The sequence below is a fragment of the Sardina pilchardus genome, chromosome 18, assembly GCF_963854185.1.
Source record: "Sardina pilchardus chromosome 18, fSarPil1.1, whole genome shotgun sequence".
Lineage (NCBI taxonomy): Eukaryota > Metazoa > Chordata > Actinopteri > Clupeiformes > Clupeidae > Sardina > Sardina pilchardus.
In genome coordinates, this window is record NC_085011.1 from 26450950 (window position 1) to 26457162 (window position 6213).

General features: G+C 38.5%; 1 long non-coding RNA gene across 1 annotated transcript; it reads left to right on the forward strand.

Moving 5' to 3' along the window:
• The first annotated feature begins 3698 nt into the window (after window positions 1-3698).
• On the forward strand, window positions 3699-5934 carry LOC134064097 (uncharacterized). The gene is made up of 3 exons (XR_009936245.1): window positions 3699-3841; window positions 4979-5054; window positions 5368-5934. It is a non-coding gene; the product is annotated as an uncharacterized LOC134064097 (long non-coding RNA).
• Window positions 5935-6213: the final 279 nt, after the last annotated feature.

Below are 6213 nucleotides of genomic sequence, written 5' to 3' on the forward strand. Positions count from 1 at the left end.
TATTAACACGTAGTCCAAGTTATAGCCTATGTTACTGTGCTGTTCACTCAGCCTATCCCACAATTCCCAGTCCCAATTTAAAACAAAATAAACCAAAATCCATCATAATTCTGAACCGAGGACTTTTAATGGCATATACGATGCAATAAAAACAGCCAGTTTTGAATGTTGAAACAGTGTGTTAGGCTAGCGCCTGCTCTGCTTATGTTTTGATCTGACTAATCGTTTATTATAGGAAAAGACACCGTAGACAAGAAAGTATTAGACCTAACCGCATTTAAATACTTAGCTGACACATTCACATATTACCGGGTCGTACTCGTCGCAGTTCAGCAAGCAGCTAATGGTAAGTGAAGATTCATATAGAGCTCCCCAGTCCCGCCCCTCCTCCGAGAGAGGTGCTTGTCCGGAAGTAAAATTCTCATTCATTTATCCCATTGACTTCTGGAAAAATTCGGATATAAAGAGTTTTAGACCATGCCTTAGGCTAACCAGCTACGATGTGACTCATAAGCATATAACTTATAATTTCGAGTGAAAAAATGAACAGAAAATGTAAAAAAAGCGAAAGGTACAAGACTGTGTACATATCTTAAATTCCGAGATAGAGAACTCAAATCCCAGGATGCTTTGCAAACGTACACACATTTCCAACATTTGCAGCCTAAAGATAGTTTAACATGGATATTAATCTGAGAAAAGAAGATGATTACTTCCTACCGTTTCCATTGAGTAAATTCAACCTTCAAGATGAGAAAACCGTTATTTTTCGGAAGACCACACATCGGTCCTGATCAGCCCTGCAGCCATTTTAAGTTTTGAAGTTCCAGCGAGACGAAGCTGGACGATAGGCGCGGGAAAAGCTGAGTACAGTTTGTTTGGCATTGCCATGGCAACGGCGATCTCTACCAATCAAAGGCTCTGCTTTCATCAGTTTTACACGTTAGGGTGTCGGGTAGTGTAGTACTCTCTCGTTAAATCGTGAATAAAGCATTGTTTTCTCAAAACAAGGTTGATGCCCCCATTAACTTTTGACATCTATATGAGCAGGTATAATCGCTTAGTCACATCGTAGCTGGTTTTAAGTCTACCATGGACGGTTACGATGTTATGGCTTATTCTCCAATTGTCAATGGAGAAATTGTATTGGATTTTTACTTCCGGACAAGGCTGTGGGCGGGACTGGGGAGCTCTATAGGCCTACTAGTTATTGCCTTAGCCATCAAAGACGTTCGCTCTCCCAGGTTACAGAGACTGTCGTCGCAGACGGCGAGTGTGCAGCGAGCCATGCAAGGATGTCACGATAATTCTAGATATTTTTTCCCCCTTTACACTTTGTTGCTGGGAGGTTAGGGGAACGTTAATGCAACCAAATATAGTAAAGTTCCCTAAAGGGTAGGAGAACGTTCTGCTAACCAAAATAAACAACCAGAAAAAAACGTAGTATTTTCGTCAAGAAAACTTTCCTGGGGAACCTTGTGGCAACTTTCGCAACTTTCAGGCAACGTTTTCCTAACCAGGAAAAAAACGTTCTAAAAACGTTCTCCTAACCAGAAATTGTTAGCTGGGTATTGATTATTTAGAGTAGAGTAGCTCTTAGTATATGAGTAGAACTGACCTCCTAAAGGCTCGTTCACACCAAGAATGATAACGATAACTATAACTATAACGATAACGATAAAAGCGTCCACACTGGCCAACGATAAGAAGTGTCTCTCCTCATGTTAATGAATGTGATGGCTAGAATATTATGGGTTCTGATTGGCTGTTAGCTTTTTATCGTTCTCAAAATCGCTCTGAAAGTGATCAACAACGATATCGTTCTTCATGTCGTTATCGTTATAGTTTAGGTGTGAACGTTGTCATTCATATTAACGAGAGCGATATTTGTTTATAGTTATCGTTATCGTTCTTGGTGTGAACGAGCCTTAACTCATTTCTTTCAAGAGTGGATTGAAATTACGTCTGACGTAATAATGACGTGCTAGTTCATTGGCTAGGTTCATTTCAACACGGCTTGCAACCTGCTTGCAACCACTTGCAACTAACCTACACAAACCAACACAAACCCACAAAAACAAGTAATCATTTTAAAAATTGGAAATTATGGATGAACTAGTATATGGTTGATTTTGGCGGATGTAAATTAATACACTTTGACATCAGACGACTAGTTTGCAAGGACTGCTGCGCATCCGGATGTAGACAACAACAACAACATGAAGATCCATCAGCAGCAGCAGCAGCCTTCAAAGGTGCAACGGTAAGAACGCACTTTCATTATTTAATTTATTTGTTTACCGTCTTCCAGCGGGCAGACCTCAGGTAAAGCGTAGGCTATGTGAAAGAGACCTTTTGTGGGCTAGCTGCATGATTTAGCCATAGACTGTATAGTCTATGGATTTAGCGAGTTAACTAAAGTTTGTTGTCAGTCGTCGTCGTCAGCTAGGTTAGCCAGCCGAGTGCCTAGCCTACCTATACTACTTACAACAACTAGGCTATACCTACAACAACTTTGACAAGATTTTGAAAAGATTTTTGAACGATTGTAGTCTTCTAACTAATGCCTGCCATTCAAGCTTTACCCAAAAGACTAAAATCGTTGACGAATCTTTCCCAAATCTTGTCAAAGTTGTTTGGTTTAGCAGCCTACCAGTCTATCAACTGTTTCTGCAGCAATGTTTCATACATGACGCTTGGTAATCAAACACATGACACACAGTCCACGCGCTTTTAATCAATTTATTGGTGGACTACCTAGCTGCCATGGGCTACATGGTTCGCATTATTTGCTATACTGGGCCTCATTGAAGTGGCCACTCCACTCGCGCTTTCTATGGGTGTCTCTCAAACTCTCCTCGATCCTCGATGCTCGGTCCTCTAGGCTCGTTCCCATGATACACTGGATAGACTACCCCATTGTTGACGCCCCTCATTCCTTATCTAGATCGGTGAGGACGAGGACCGAGGAAGGAAGGGAGGGTGTATAAAATACCAAATGAGAGGCACCCCGTGATTCACGCATGGACAGTAAAATATAACAGTTTAAGTCTGCTGTATAATAAAAAATGCATTGGGTGATGACGTTGTAGTAGGCCTAAATTCAGAGAAGTTAAATCGCACTAAAATGAAATTATCTAGGCTACGCAGAGAGGGCGTTCTCGAGAGCGAGTACAATTAAGTTTCAAGCCTATCATTATCCTTATGTGTCCCCTGTTAATGCCATTATTGTACATTAAGCCTATGTCATCTCGACCACACTTTCCGCCATATCTGTCATTTCCATCACTACACATTTTAAGTTAATATGAAAATAATACAACATGCATTTTTGGAAAATTAAAACATATCTGTGTAATACTTAGCCTATTCAAATAATACATTTGGAACATTTTTTTTTTTTTTTGAAAACACGTTTTGTTCTGTGATGGAAATTACAGGCTTTTGGAATAAATTGGAAAATATATTATTTAGGTAAAATCATCACCGCCACTATTAGGGTAGATAATTAAACCATGCAAAAGTATTTTTATTGAAAATGTTACATTTTCTTAAAATGCCCAGGTCTTATATTAACGTCAATTCCACAGTTTTGTTAACACAGATAGGAAGTCAAATTGTAGGCCTAGCTCTGAACTTATTAACTGACAATAGCCTAAGCATGGTCAATGTCAACGTCTGACTCTGATAGGCATGCCTATAGAGGGATATGAAGAGATTGTCTGACTGGCTTTCGTGCTGAAGTGAAATAATAGTCATCATAATAATTTAATTTCTCCTGCAGGACCAGATGGCGCTGTGACATTTTCAGTTCTGTGCAAGGAACCACCATCATGCCATGGTAAGTGATAATTTACTGGTCTTCAATTTACTAGTGTCACAATGTAGCCACTGTGTAGCCTATATTATTATAGTAATATTTTGGAAGCATTTATTCACCAATGAGAATAGCCTAGTCTAACCGTATCCCTTTGCATCTCTCCATAGGGATACACAAAGGCTAGAGTTGAGTGGTATTTTTGTATCAAGGAAGGGATAACACCTTAGACTTTAGATTTTATATACCAAAATGGGCTGGCTATGTGGTTATGTGATAGCCTGATAAACCAGCCTAAATGGATTGGATGTCTAATTTAGTCTGGCTCCGATGAATGGATACAACGGAACATTGTTGATGAGCACAACCCGTTGTCTTTCAAACCGTGTCTGTGCCTATAGGCCAACGCTCCCTCAAAACCCCGCCCCAGAGCCCTCTGCCCCGCCCGCGTTGATTCAAAACACATCTCTGCGTTGTGATTGGTTTAGTTGCCATCTGCCAGATTCAGGGCAGTGTTTTCAAAATGTACAGTGGTCCGAGGCCAGACCCAAATGCAGGCAAAACATTTTGCCGTCCAGCAGTTGGCGCTGGTTTTCCAGGCTAGTTATGTGACACCTTTTCCAAGAAGCTCAGTTACAGTATTTTGCCATTATTGATTAAATCGCAGTCAGTTTTCAAGGGTCAGCCCATGACCATGCATACACCACTCATGCATTTAAAGAGCTGAGAACCAAAGGGGCGTAAGTGACATTTCACCAACTTACAGTAATAGGAGAGCCCAAACAAATCGAACTGCTTCTATATGTTCACAGTTAAAGACCTTTGGTTTTTGTTCAATAACTTTATATTTACAAATATTTTACTTCTATAATTTTGTCAGCTAGAAAGAGCTCATTAAGAGCTTTCAGGTGATATATATAACTCAATTTTGACCAAAATGTCACTTACGCCCCTTTGGTTCTCAGCCCTCGATTTGGACCTTCCAGTCTATCAATGCACTGAAAATTCATCTTTCACGATTTCATAGAAAAACTGAGCAGGAGGTTGTGTCTCGTGTTTACATGTCGCTTGTACTATAGTATTATTTAATATATGCATAGGATTACTATTCTGCTGATTTGTCTTCCCATTACCTCACAATCCCTCTCTCTGTCTTCATAGGAAGATGCCGCTGTCAACAGCAGACGAACAATTATTCTGCAGGCCCTTCTAATCTTCCTGCAGGATGACCTGGAATGTAAGTTTTTGATTCAACTGTGTGTCCTCTTTCACTCTTTCCTTTTTTCTTAGTTTATCTTCTCTGTATATCTCTATTTCTATTTAACCCTCTCTGATACTACATTGCAACCAAAAGACAACAACCACAACCATCTTCCTAGCCACCAGAATAGCAATTAAATCATACTACAGGATGTCATATTTGGGACTTTTCATTCACTGGTATTTCATATTATATGAAATACACATACAGTATGTATAGTATTTGTAATGTATGTAGTGTTTTTCACTGACTACTCTACTCATTAACTAATTACTGTCATGTTCTTCAGGCAGAAGAAATTGACCTGCCTGACCTCTCGGATGCAGCTGTATCTATTCTCACTGTCTCAAGTGATACGGACTCCCTTGTGAAGTTTGGTCATGCTATCCATTCTATAGTTCTTGAGGGAGCTATTGTTGAGTGTGATATAACAGAGTTGACAGATGCGTTAATTTTACTGTTTGCCTTAATTTATGCACTTCATGTCGATTATCCAAAGCAATTGTCTTACGCATTTAATTTCATTCAAAAATTATAATAGGTTTGGATGGCCTGAAGTCGTTACCTCCTAGACTACTTTAGCCTTAAAAATGAATTGCTGATGATGGATGAGTATGCAGTCTGTTTTCCAAATCTCATTGTTGGTAGTGCCAGCATTTTAATACTCAAGCAAGCATTTTTTATTTTTAAAAGTTTTTATTTTTATTTATTTTTTTTACTTTTTATTTATGTTGGCCTTATTATTTTTGTTATTTGAGTATTTTTACCTTTGTTGACGAAATGGTTGTTATTTCTTTGAATTTTTTGTATTAACCCCATTGCTTGGGAGGTTGTTCTGTTAGAATTCAAATGTAATTCTTAAATAAATGGAATGTGCAGTGAAATTGTCTTTTCAATAGTTTTTCAGTTGGATCATACAAACAAAATATGTTTGTGTTTGAGGAAAATAGTAAATATAAACAGTCAATAAAATGTGTTTCAATAGAGTTAAGTCAACTTAAAAATATAAGAGGCTGAATTGATAATGTTTAGGTCTGAGAAATTGAATGAGTCATGTTGATAACATTAATATATTATTAGGAGCGTTAACTTAAAAAAATCAATTCCATCTTTAGTGTCAAATTTGCTAGATTTA